General features: G+C 42.8%; 2 protein-coding genes across 29 annotated transcripts in view; one reads left to right on the plus strand and one right to left on the minus strand.

Annotated features, from left to right (window-relative positions):
* The window catches only part of LMNTD1 (lamin tail domain containing 1), a 504435-nt gene extending 501036 nt beyond the window's left edge, over positions 1–3399 (minus strand). For 19 of the 28 annotated variants that reach the window (XM_049882664.1, XM_049882665.1, XM_049882650.1 and 16 more), the window contains exon 1: positions 2418–3044. The gene's annotated coding sequence lies outside the window, so the exon portion shown is untranslated. Of the gene's footprint in view, positions 1–2417; positions 3045–3315 lie in introns of those variants that run through there. The other 9 variants (XM_049882678.1, XM_049882672.1, XM_049882674.1 and 6 more) reach the window with 3 other exon arrangements.
* RASSF8 (Ras association domain family member 8) overlaps positions 3400–13203 on the plus strand; it is a 125527-nt gene continuing 115723 nt past the window's right edge. The window contains exon 1 of the mRNA XM_049882679.1: positions 3400–3500. The gene's annotated coding sequence lies outside the window, so the exon portion shown is untranslated. The remainder of the gene's footprint in view (positions 3501–13203) is intronic.

Consider the following 13203-nt stretch of genomic DNA (forward strand, 5'->3'; position numbering starts at 1 on the left):
ACATCCTTGTTCCAGGCAGGAATAGGGGTTGAGTCAGCTCTGCCAGTATCCCTCCACACATAAATAGTTTTCTTGGAAATCCCACACAGCAACTTTCATCCACATGCCACTGCCCTATACTTAGTCACCACTATCTGCAAGGAAGGCTGTGAGATGAAATTTTTCAGCTTGATACAAAATCAGATTTCTGTTAGCATGAAAAAAGGCGAGAAAGGGAGTGGGATAGGCAACCAGCATTATCTGACTCATTTTCTTTTTTACTGTATGTTTTCTTAGCTGGACTGTCAGTTCCTGGAAGGTGGAGGTTATATCATACTCATGTTTGTAATCCTAGAACCTAGCAAAGTACCATAGTTCCCACTCAAATGATGCTTATTAATTGAAAGAAGAATAATTGCAATCTCAGCAGGTTATAGGTTAGAAAAAAAGGAAGATCAGAGAAAGGCGTAACAGTGAATGAGGGGCATTAATTTATTCCATTTATACTGTCATTTATTCATTAAGTTTTTATTTTAACTAATATGAATTGAGCTCTGAGTCAGGACCTGTATTGGGGATGGGGGATACACCAATGACTATAACATAGTTCTTGGCTTTAAAAAGGGTGTGGAGGTGAAGCTAGGGAAGGATAGTGAGGGCTGCACAAGTAAACAGCAATTTCAGGGTAATGTGGTGACGCCAGGCGCTCCTTGGAAACTCTACAGGACAGTTCTACTCTGTCCTATAGGGTCGCTATGAGTCGAAATCGACTCAATGGCACTGGGTAGGTGGTAAGAGTACTGAGAAGAGGTCCTGAACTACATCTGAGAAGTTAAGGAGCTGTTAAGTAATTTATTGTGGGTGAAACACAGGGGGTAAAAAGTGGTGAGAGAAGGAAACACAGTCAACAGGGGCCAGATAATAAAAATATTTTCACAACAGGTACATGGTGCTGAAAGAAATATATTATGGACTTTTTAATATAATTTAATATAATAAATATAAAAAGTCCATAATATATTTCTTTCAGCACCATGTACCTGTTGTGAAAATATTTTTGTTTCTATGGCTCCCTTAGACTTCCTCATAAAGAGATTTCCCAACACTTTGCCCTTGATGGATTCTGACCTGCTGATGGTCACTCTCTGGGTACAAGCTTCTAGGTTAGTCTAGACTGTGGTCACAAATGTGTTCCATGGACCTTATCTGGGCATGGAGCACCAGTCTTCCAGCATCCCACCTTACAGAGTGTTCCCTAGTAGATCAGTTTGGGAAATGGTAGTCTAGACACATATTTCTCAAATTTGGCAATATGACAACTGGACATCACAAAAATGTTGCCTGAGATTTCCAGAGAAAGGATTTATCCCCAGGAACTGCAGATGTGAACCACGTGTTCTTAGTGTAGTAATACCTTGCGTTGCAGTTACGTGAGTCACAGGATACAGGTTTATGGATATAGATACAGGTTTAGCTAGATAATGAATCCCAGTTTAGCAGTAGCAACACTCTTGCCCGCTATCACTTCTGTTTAAAGGCCTCTGCAAAAGAGGGATGACTACCATAGAAAAAGAAGGGAGGAGAGTTCTAAAAAGGAAAGAAAGGTCAACATTGAGAAATGCCACAAAGGGCAGGACAAGATGGGGATTACATTTTTTCCATTAGATTTGGCAATTAGGCAGTGATCGGTGTTGTTCAGTGGAGTGATGACACACTGTGAAAGGTTGACAAAGGAATGAGAGGTCAGGAAATGTCAACATTAAGGCTAGCAAACTCCTTTGAGAAAAGCCTGTTAGGGTTAAGGGAAGATTCACGCCGTAGAGATTCACCTTTAAATAATATTCCCTTAGGTTTTGCATTTGGATCATAGAGAACTCTTCTTGTCCCCAAATCCTCTATATGCTGATTAGGCAAAATCGAGTCTTACCACTTCTCAATCCACCTCTGAGGTAGAGGAACTAATGAGCTGTAGGATAAAGGTCAAAAAACAAGAGGAAGAAACAAAGGGGCTAAAAAACAATGAGCAAAACAAAACAGAACCACGCCCCGAGTGCCACGAACTGTAATAAGTTGTGCTTCAAATTTCATATCCTTGTTTTGATGGTAAAAATGAGTGTCTGTAGAATTAAAGAGCGTATTTTATAATTAAAATGCTTTCTTGCATCTCATCCATTATCTTCACTCCATCTCCGTCCAAATTAGCAGCTGTGTTGAGTGTGGGCATGTGTAAGCACAAGTCTGGACCAAAGACTGAATTTTGTCCAGTGGCTAGAGTAATTGTATGTAATAAAAATATGTATACATATCTGCACTTGCAAATGAAAGCACAGGTTTCTTTCCTTGACTATTTTTAAAGGTAGGTGAGAGAGGAAAACAAGCAAACAAACCAGGGTTCTTCTCAATCTGGGCCTAGCTCTTTCTAAACTTTTGTTACTCACGTCTGATTCATTCGCTGTTTTTTCCTCTCCTGCCTCTGTCATTGCCTGCTGGTGAGAAGAGGACGCTGAATCACAGCCACTCCAGATGAAAAGCAATTCAAACCCAGTCCTTGGGGGATGGAAGGGCATTTTTTTTTCCCCCAATTTGCGTCTATGGAAAAAGCCTCCTACTTTTCCGGGTGACCGTAGAGTGCAGTTTTACAAGTCTCACCCTCGGGCTATGGAAGATTTTGCTCTCGAGTCTATCAATGAGGCACCAGACATCTCACCGTCTCCGGGCCATCGGGGTTTCTAGTCCACAGGCCTTGGCGGCCGGAGAGTGTGTCGTGGACTGAGGGGCAGTGGGAGGGCGTGCAAGAGGTGCCTGGGCAAGCGTGGCCTGAGGGGGAGGGCATGAGGGGAGGCCAGAGCGGCAGTGCCGCGCTCCCTACAGCTTTCCAAGCTCCCACAATGCAGCGCTGGCGTCCCAGTTCCGTTACACTGTCTCTCCCGGCACAGCAGAGCGGGCGGGGCGCGGGCGGGGAGCCGGTGAGCGGTTGCTGTAACCCGAGCGCCCGGCCGAGGGGGGCGCACCCGCGCGGCTCCTCTCGCGCTCTCAGCCTGCGGCCCAGAGAAGGGGAGGAGCCGCACGGTCGCCCTGCCCGGCTCCCAACCCCAGAGGCACCGGTCGCGGGAGCGAGGCGGTCGCCAACTCCGCCGCTCGCGCTGGGCAGGCACCCCGTGCAGCTCTCCGCACAGCACCCCGCGCGCCCGCCGCACGGCTCCTCTCCAAGCCTCGTCCGCCCGCCCGCCCGCAGAAGCGGCGTTTGGGGCGGCTCCTGCCGCGGCTCTGCCCCTGCCTGCGCGCTCGCACAGCCTCGCACACCCCGGCACCCCCGCCAGGGGCGTCCACACTCACCTAGCGCCGGCCAGGGAGGTGCGTGGAGAGGGCGCGTCGGGGGCAGCCGCGGCCTCCAGCCGGCGCTGGGCGCGCGGCCGGGGACAGGAGCTAGGCGGCCGCCGGGCTCCGGGCGCCACCGTGTCCCCAGCGCCCCGGCCGGCCCCTCCGGGCAGTCTGCGGGGGCGGCGCAGTTGCGAAACTGAGTAAGTATTAACTTGGCGGCGATTTCTGGGCAATGTCTCGGATCCCTCCCTCCTCCAGCGAACCTCTGGTCTCCCCTTCCCCGCCCCCTCATTCCTCTCTCTGCACCTTCGGTTTCTTCGTCCCTTCTGCTTCCACTCCACTCCCTCCGCGGGTTCCCCACTACCCGTTCACCTTTTCCCTGTTTTGTTACTCTTTGCGCGTTCTCCCCGCGGCACACACTCGCTTTTGACTCCGTACGAGCTTGTTCGTGGCTTTTCTTTTCCCTCCCAGTGTCCTTGGCCAGAGTTTTAGAGGCCACTTCTGTTGGGAAAGCAAAGGCTTCTTTAATGTATTTTTTACAAACGGAAATCGGGCGCTCGTTTGTCGGGTGGCGGTTTGGTGAAAGCTTATTTTTTTCTCTGAAAAAATGATTGGTTTATAGAATTTTAAATTTTGTTTGAACGATTAATCATTCTCCGTCCCTACTCCACCTCGCTGCCAACCCCCTCTGTGGTCCAGAAGAGGAGACCTTCAAAGGAATTCCATTTTGCAAACTAGAAACTTTAGCGGATAAATCGCAGAAAAACCTGTTAAGATTCAACTTTAAGAGACGTGAGCTTTGAGTGTGGGTCCTTGTGCGGCACTGGATCTCACAGGCAGGCGGAGCACCTGGTTCGTAATCGAGTGTTGCGTTGTTATTTTAGCATCATAGAGCCGCCTGGTGTTGGCTAAACCACTACTTTCCCAGAATTAAATGGCATCTTGAGTAGTACAAGCGTATGCTAAAATTGCGGATCAATATTGCCCCTTATCTTTAGGGATTTAGAACGGAAACAGATGTAGGACACGTTTTCGTAGCTGACTAAAACCTGTCAGGTTACCCCGCCAATACATCAAAGCATTGCATTTAAAAAAAAAAATCCCCTAGCTTGATGACAGCGGGGACGAACGTTTATGAATTTTTAAATTCTGCATTAGATCTGTTTTGTCCCAAGGAAGCATATTAAAATATGTATAGATTTCTTCTATTAGCTGGATTAACCACTCCTCTGGTAGGAGGCCCCAGGTAGTTTTCTCTTCCCTCTCTCTCTTTTGAAAGCTTTCTTTTTTTTGGATTGCCAGGAGTTGGTATCATGTTATGAAAGAAAAGAAAACGGGAAGATTTTTCTTAATGGATTTTCAGTGTCCTGCCTTTTGCCAGGAGCCCTAGTGGCTCAGTAGTTAAGCACTCTGCTGCTAACCGAAAGGTCTGATGTTGGAACCCACTGGCCGTTCTGTAGGAGAAAGATATGGCAGCATGCTTCCGTAAATGCTTACATGCTTACAACCGTGGAAACCCTTTGGGGCAGTTCTTCTGTCCTGTGTGGTCACTGTGAGTCGGAATGAACTCAACAGCAATGGGTTTGGTTTGGGTTTTTGCCTTTTGCTTGGGTGGTGGTGGTGGTGGTGTTAGGTGCTGTCTGGTCAGTTCCGACCCACGGCGACCCTATGCACAACAGAACAAAGCACTGCCCAGCCCTGTGCCATCCTTACAATTGTTGTTATGCTTGAGCTTATTGTTGCAGCCACTGTGTCAGTCCACCTCATTGAGGATCTTCCTCTTTTCTGCTGACCCTGTACTTTGCAAAGCGTGATGTCTTTCTCGAGGGACTGATCCCTCCTGACAACATGTCCAAAGTGTGTAAGACGCAGTCTCACCATCCTTGCTTTTAAAGAGCATTCTGGTTGTACTTCTTAGTAAATGCCAGGTAACCCCCTTCAGGGAGAAGTGTCAGGTGGACACAAGACTCAGGATGCAGGACATAGCACCATCAGTCTGGGAGTGGTTTTTGTGCATTTTACCTTTGGGGGAGCATATTAAGGGTACTTTTAATTTTGTCTCCAAGAGGTATTCTTCCCAAAACCATAAAAATTACATGTAACCATAACGCTTTTTAAGAAAAAAAAAAAACGATTGCCATCGACTCAGTTCTGATTCATAGCGACCCTATAGGACAGAGTAGAACTGGCCCAAGAAGACAACATAATTTGATGATTATTCTATTGAAGAATTAGACGTAATAAAATACAGTTTGTAATAAAGATTGATAAAACCCTTCAAAAATCTCCCCTTCATTTGGTCTCATTTTAAGAGTTTCAAAATGGTACTTTCAATAAAAGACACGATTGGCAGTAATGCATTGAGTTCTATATAGGTTCATTGATCAAACTGTGTTTTTGGGCTTTAATAGCCGGGGGGACATTAGGGAGACACAGAGGGAGCAAATCATGGGACTGTGCAGATAGGAAAGGCATTTAAATTTGTTGTAGTGTCAACATGCTACAAGGAAAGCAGTTGCAAAGAAGAGAGATTGTTTTTCGGGTGTACGCTTACTTACTGAACTTTGGCATTTGGTTGAGATGTTTGGGAATTGCAGGTTTTAAATTCTGTGTAGTCATGGTATAATTTCTTTTTTGGCTTTTATGTATTTCTAAGGTTTTGACTTTTTAATCTGAAGCTCAGTTTTTGACTTTTGTAGTCTTCTGTACTGGGTGGCTAGCATTAATTTTTTACCTGAATGCTTCGGTCATTTGGAGAAATGATTAGTTCTTCAGGGTTTCTTACTCATTAATTGATCTGTCTTATGTTGATGTTTGAAGTGACTTGGGAGTAAAAATATTATTGGCTGCTGGATATTGTTGTAATAGCTTTGCTCATTTATTGTAAAACATTAAGGCCCTAGATATCTTGCTAGTGTTCAAAACATTGCAGAACTCTTTGCAGGTGGAAGTGGCATGGGCGTAGAAGAGGGATAGTAAAACATTATACATCATAAATATGAGGGTTTCGGTTAAAAAAAAAAAAAGTATCACCTTTTTACTCTCCTTGGTTGCTACCTTACTCCAACCCTAGATAGATTTCAAAACTCAAGGTGTAAAAAGAGTTTCCAAGTACTCTGTATACCAGGCTTGGGTGTAACTTTGTCACTTCCTAGCTGAGTGAGCATGGCCATACTACTTCAGTGTCTCTAATTTTCAGTTATCTTTCTGTAAAATGGGAGTGCTGCTACTAAAAGGGATGTTGTGGCCACTAGAACACCTGATATTGCACCTGACACATCCTATTGTTCGTTGCTGTCAGGTTGGCCCTGGCTCATGGCGACCTTATGTGTAACAGGACAAAACACTGCCTGGCCTGCACCATCGTCATGGTCACTGGTGTGTTTGAGTTCATTGCTGCAGCTCTTGTGTCAGTCTGTCCCATTGAAGGTTTCCCTTGTTTTCATTGGCCCTCTGCTTTACCAAACAAGATATTCTTGGGTAGCAGTTAGCCTTTTCTGATGACGTGTTCAAAGCCATCCTCATTTCTGAGGAACATTCTGGTTGTATTTCTTCTGAGACTTGATTTGTTACTTCTGTTGGTAGTATACGGTATATTTAATGTTCGTTACCAACACCATAGTTTGAATAGATAGCCAATAAATGGCAGCATCTCAAACTTCTCCAGAAATAAAATATCAATCACCCACGCTTTCAAACTTTCCCATCTCTACATCTCATGTATCCAACAAGTAGCTCTGCTTCTGCCCCACCCCCAGCCCAACCAACCAGTTCATCACAGAGTCCTGTCCATTTTCCATGAGAAATCATTTTCGAACCTGTCTGATTTTCAGACCCTACTATGCAACCATCCCATTCCAAGCCACTACTATCTTTCCTCATTGTATTGGTCCCCTTACTGTGCTCCTTACATACACTGTATCCTCCTTCCAGTCTGTTTTCTTATCAGCAGTTTGAAAAAGAAAAAATTCACTTGATGTTTACAGTCTTCAGAGCTCATAGGAAACACATTTATTCTTAGGATAAGATACAAAATCCTCAGCATGCCTGCAAGGTCCTCCATGATTTGGCCCCTTACCCCCACCTACAGTTTGTCTCCACCAGCCGCACTGGCCATCTTTCCAGCAGACTTGCCTCGGACCTGGGTTTATGCTGTTGGTCTATTGTAGACCATTTCCTTGAGTAACTTCTTATCCTTGTGTGCAAGCTCAAATATTATTTTTAGAAAGGCCTTCTCTGAGAAGGCCACCCTCATATAAATTAGGGCTCTATTATTTTGTCCCATACATCATAATCATCTTTTCCTTCATATTTACCACAATTTATAATTGCATATATTATTTACATAATTGTTTCACGTCTTCACCTGCCCTTAAGGTCAAGGGAAATGTCTGGTTTTTGATACATAAGCATATATATCAAACCAAATCCATTGCCCTCGAGTTGATTCCGACTCATGGTGACCCTGTAGGGCAGAGTAGAACTGCCCCTCAGGGTTTCCAAGGAGCGCCTAGTGGATTCAAACTGCAGACCTTGACCTTGTGGTTAGCAGCCGAGCTCTTAACCACTGCGCCACCAGGGCTCCGGGCATGTACATATATTTAAAAAAAAAAAAAAAAACCTGTTGATGTAGTGTCAATTCTGACTCATAGCGACCCTATAGGACAGAGTAGAACTGCCCCATAGGGTTTCCAAGGAGTGGCTGGTGGATTTGAACTGTGAACCTTTTGGTTAGTGGCCAAGCTCTTAACCATTATGCCACCAGGGCTACCAGGCATTAGCCAGCTGCCTTTGAGTCAATTCTGACTCATAGCAACCCTACATATATAATAAATAAATAAAATAAATAAATAAATAGTAGGTGCTTAATAAATATTTGTTGTTATAATGAATCAGATAGTAATATCACTTTTGTATTTGTATCTTCAGTGTCTTCTTTTTCATTGTTAAATTTGCTTTTCATAACAGTAAAGCCAGACTGGCACTCTCCCATGTTACTTCTTTGTTGGTTGTATGTATCATATGACAGAACCTTTGTGGATTTTAGGGAAAATTAATGTATTTGAGCTCTGTGGAAAGTTCATTATTGGTAATAAATTGAGACACCTTTTAATTAGTGTTACCCTTGTGATTTTCTGTTGTAGATAATCCTTTTTCTAAGTATATCATTAAACTAATTATATCTTTTTCATCAGCACAGAATTACTGAAGGAAAAAAAATGTTACTATGCCGTATTTTACACAATGTCATATAATAACACGTTAGCTGCTATAGATTGCTGTAGTGACAGACTTCAAAGGAAGGTAGGCAAAGAAAACTCTAGTAGAAAAATGAGTTATAGTTCTAAGGATGTTGACTACTTTCCAGCTGTTGGTATGATTTGTATAACTAGACCTCATTTGAGCATAAAATTAATGTAGTAGAATAGTTGTTTGAAAATGAGAGCCACCTAGGTCTGGAAGTTCTTTTTTTTCTCTTTCTTTCCGTCTCAGGAAAGCCTTCCTTGTTTTAGCCATAGAAGTCTCATGACCTCCCAAAGCCAAGGAAGGCTTAAAACTTTGAACATTTTTGTCACATGGCTCCTTTTTACAAAATAAGTTTTACACACTATAACTCAGAAGTATTTATGTTCTTCTTATTGTTTTATTCCCTGCTTCTTACACAATCATCTGTATTTTCTCTTAACTTTTTTTTAATAGGACTTTAATTTTCCCTTCAGAGTTTTCCTTCACACCTTTATAATTCCATTTCTTTTCTATCTTGTAGATCACAAAGTAATACAGAGAACTTTGGAGTTGATTTTAGTCCTTTCAAAATTTATTCTTCTGCACTCAACCCAGAGCTTTCCCCAAACTGTGATACTGTGTTTCTGGACCCTGAGGTTTTGCCAGCCAGAAACTGGGTGCCCTTGGGTTGGGAGAGCAGGGAGGATTAAAGCAGCAGTTTTGAGCATCTCTTATGTACCAAGCTCTGTGCTAGGTGCTCTTACAAAGAAGGAGTAGATGGTTCACCTGGTCAAAGTAATAAAAAGAAACCTTAACCTTTCCATGCATTTGCTCCACTCAAGGACTCCCTCTCTTTTTTTTTTTTTTTTTCCAATTTTTTAATTGTACTTTAGATGAAGGTTTACAGAACAAACTAGTTTCTTATTAAACAGTATACATATTGTTTTATGACATTGGTTAACATCCCATGACATGTCAACACTCTCACTTCTCGACCTTGGTTTCCCTATTACCAGCTTTCCTGTCCCCTCCTGCCTTCTAGTCCTTGCCCCTGGGCTGGTGTGCCTGTCTAATCTTTGGCTGAAGGGTGAACCTCAGGAGTGACTTCACTACTGAGCTACAGGGGTTTCCGGGGGCCACACTCTCGGGATTTCTCCATTCTCTGTCAGGCCAGTAGGTCTGGTCTTTTTTTGTGAGTTAGAATTTTCTACATTTTTCTCCAGCTCTGTCTGGGACCCTCTGTTGTGATCCCTGTCAGAACAGTCAGTGGTGGTAGCTGGGCACCATCTAGGTATGCTGGACTCAGTCTGGTGGAGGCCATGGTAGATGTGGTCTCTTCATCCTTTGGACTAATCTTTTCCTTATATTTTTAGTTTTCTGCATTGTTCCCTTCTCCTGAAGGGGTAAGACCAGTGGAGTATCTTAGATAGCCACTCACAAGCTTTTAAAACCCCAGACGCTACTTACCAAAGTAGAATGTAGTATATTTTCTTTATGAACTATGTTATGCTGATTGAGCTAGATGTTCCCTGAGGACTCCCTCTTCTTATTTCCCTACCCACTCAACAACAACGGGTTTGGTTTGTTTTCCATTGTGGAAGGCATGACAAGATAAAGATATCCCCTTTAGCCAGATCCTTTACCTTATCTTGCTGTTCATTTAGACCTGATTTTACCTGTATTAAAATATCGGGAGTCTGGTGGGAGAGGGAAACACCATGTGATTTGCATTTGTACTGGGCCTCTGTGCCCCCAGAACATTTGCATCATGAGTGGTCACACAGTGGAGAAGAGGAAAAGTTATGGTTGGAAGCACTTGTTATTTTTCCCTCATGTATATATGCCTGCTGGTTACCTGACTGACCTTGAACAAGTTGCCTAGATTTTTTGGCACCAATAATATTTATTTCGTATTTGTTTCACAGCCTTTCTGTAAGGATTTAGAAGACTTATTTTTGGCAGTGTTTTTTGCCACATTCAGCTATATTACAAAGCTCATTACAGTGAACTCCAGTGCTGTCCAAATTTTATACATTAAGAAAAATATTTTCTTATTCAGTAGCATATGTCTTACTCTTTGTTTTCAAAAGAACCCAGATATAAATACATGTTTTAACAAGAGGAAAGTTGTCATAATTTTCTGCCAGGATTTACTCATGTGAGTGATATATCTTGTCACTCTTGTTACTGTCGTTGGCTTCTGAGTGCTAAATCATGTGTATCCTTAATTATAGTAGTTGTATTACTGGAAAATCACTTACAATCACTTGAATTATTCTTCTATATGTAAGTGCCTGTTGTTGTGTGCTGTCGATTCGATTTCTAACTCCTAGCAACCCTGTGTAACAGAGCAGAACTGCCCCACAGGGTTTTTTTTCCTAGGCTGTAGTCTTTACAGGAGCAGATCCCCAGGTCTTTCTACCATGGAGCTGCTGGGTGGGTTCAAACTGCCATCCTTTTGATTAGCAGCTGAGCACTTAACCATTGCACCACCAAACCAAAAAATAAAAACAGCCAAACCTGTTACTGTCGAGTTGATTCTGACTCATAGCAACCCTATAGGACAGAGTAGAACTGCCCCATACCCCAGTGAGCAGTTGGTGAATTTGAACTGCCGCCAGGGTTTCCATTGCACTACCAAGGCTCTTCATACAGGTACATATGTTTAAAAAATTGTTGTTGTTAGGTTCTGTTGAATTGGCTCCAGATCATAGTGACCAATTGTACAACAAAAGGAAACTACGGCCCAGCCCGGTACTGTCCTCACATATGCATATGAGGCAGTTAAAAACACTACGACTTGAATCAGGCATACCTTAGTCCTCAAAGTAACATCTTTGCTTTTTAACACTTTTAAGAGGTCTTTTGCAGCGTGTTTACCCAATGCACTACATCATTTTATTTCTTGACTGCTGCTTTTGTGGATTTTGATTGTGGATCCAGGTAAAATGAAATCTTTGACAACTTCAGTATTTTCTCCGTTTATCCTAATGTTGCTTATTGGCCCAGTTGTGAGAATTTTTGTTTTCTTTATTAAAAAACAAACAAACAAACCCACTGCCAACAAATCGATTCCAACTCATAGTGACCCTATAGGACAGAATAGAAATGCCCCATAGGGTTTCCAAGGCTGTAAATCTTTATGGAAGCAGACTGCCACATCTTTATCCTGCAGAGCGGCTGGTAGGTTCCAACTGCAGACCTTGGCTAGCAGCCAAGCTCTTTAAACACTGCGCCACCAGGTCTTCTCTGTTTTCTTTATATCGAAGTGTAATCCATCCTGAAGGTTGTAGTCTTTGCTTCAGATCCTTTTTGCTTTCAGCAAGTGAGGCTGTGTCATCTGCGTATCACAGATAGTTAACGAGTTTTCCTCTAATCCTGATGCCACATTCTTCTTCATGTAGTCCAGTTTCTAGGATGACTCGCTCGGCATGCAGATTTAATAAGTATCGCTAAAGGATTCAGCCCTGATGCACACCTTTCCTGATTTTAAACCCTGCAGTATCCGCTTGTTCTGTTTGAACGGCTGCTTTTTGGTCTATGTACAAGTTACTCATGAGCACAATTAAGTGTTTTGGAACTCCCATTCTTCGCAATGTTAGCCATAATTTCTCATGATCCACACAGTTGCATGCCTTTATGTACTCAATAAAGCACAGGTAAACATCTTTCTGGTGTTCTCCTCTTTTAGCCATGATCCACCTGACATCAGCAATGATATCCCTTGTTCTACATCCTCTTCTGAATTCAGCTTGAATTTCTAGCAGTTCCCTGTTGATACACTGGTGCAACTGCTTTTGAATAATCATCATCAAAATTTTACTTGCATGTGATATTAATGAGATTGATAATTTCTGCGTTCTGTTGGGTCACCGTTCTTTAGAATGGGCGCAGACATGGCTCTCTTCCAGTTAGTTGGCCAGGTAGCTCTATCTTTCAAATTTCTTGGCATAGATGAGTGAGCACTTCCAGCGTTGCATCTGTTGAAACATCTCCATTAAACAATTAGGGTTCTCTTAATAAATGTTGAACTGGGAAAATAGGAGTTTGTTCTTATTTTTGCTTAAAATATTTGAGTAGATTTCTAGTCTATGAGACCCTACTTTATAAATACTATTGAGAAATAGGTTGGTGATATTTTGTAATGATGTTTAAGGTAAAATTTAGCCCCTTCTAAGTTGTTTTTGCTAGCTGCCATCAGGTTGGCTCCCAACTCATGTTTACCCCATGCATGATGGAATGAAACTCTGCCCAGTCCTGTGCCATCCCCGTGATTGGTTATGGGTCAGACTGTTGTGACCTAGAGGGCTTTCATTGGCTGATCTTCAGAAGTAGATGCTGGGCCCATCTTCATAGTCCATCTTAGTCTAGAAGCTCTGCTGAACCCATTCAGTATCACAGCGCTGTCAGATGGTGGTAGCTGTGTATGATTTGCATTGGCTGGGAGTTGAACCCAGGTCTCTGGCGTGGAAGATGGGAATTCTACTGAATCATAGTTGTTCTTATGGCTCCTTCTAAAGGAGTCTTTAATACATGATACAGTTAGAGCTCAGGAAACCTTAAAAGTAGCTTTTTTAAATGCTCTATTGTATTTATTTTCTCTTTATATATTATGTCTTCTTTATATTTCTTTTTTAAACAGCTTTATTGAGGTATAATTGATATACAGTAAACTGC

This window comes from Elephas maximus, chromosome 4 (assembly GCF_024166365.1).
Source record: "Elephas maximus indicus isolate mEleMax1 chromosome 4, mEleMax1 primary haplotype, whole genome shotgun sequence".
Taxonomy (NCBI): Eukaryota; Metazoa; Chordata; class Mammalia; order Proboscidea; family Elephantidae; genus Elephas; species Elephas maximus.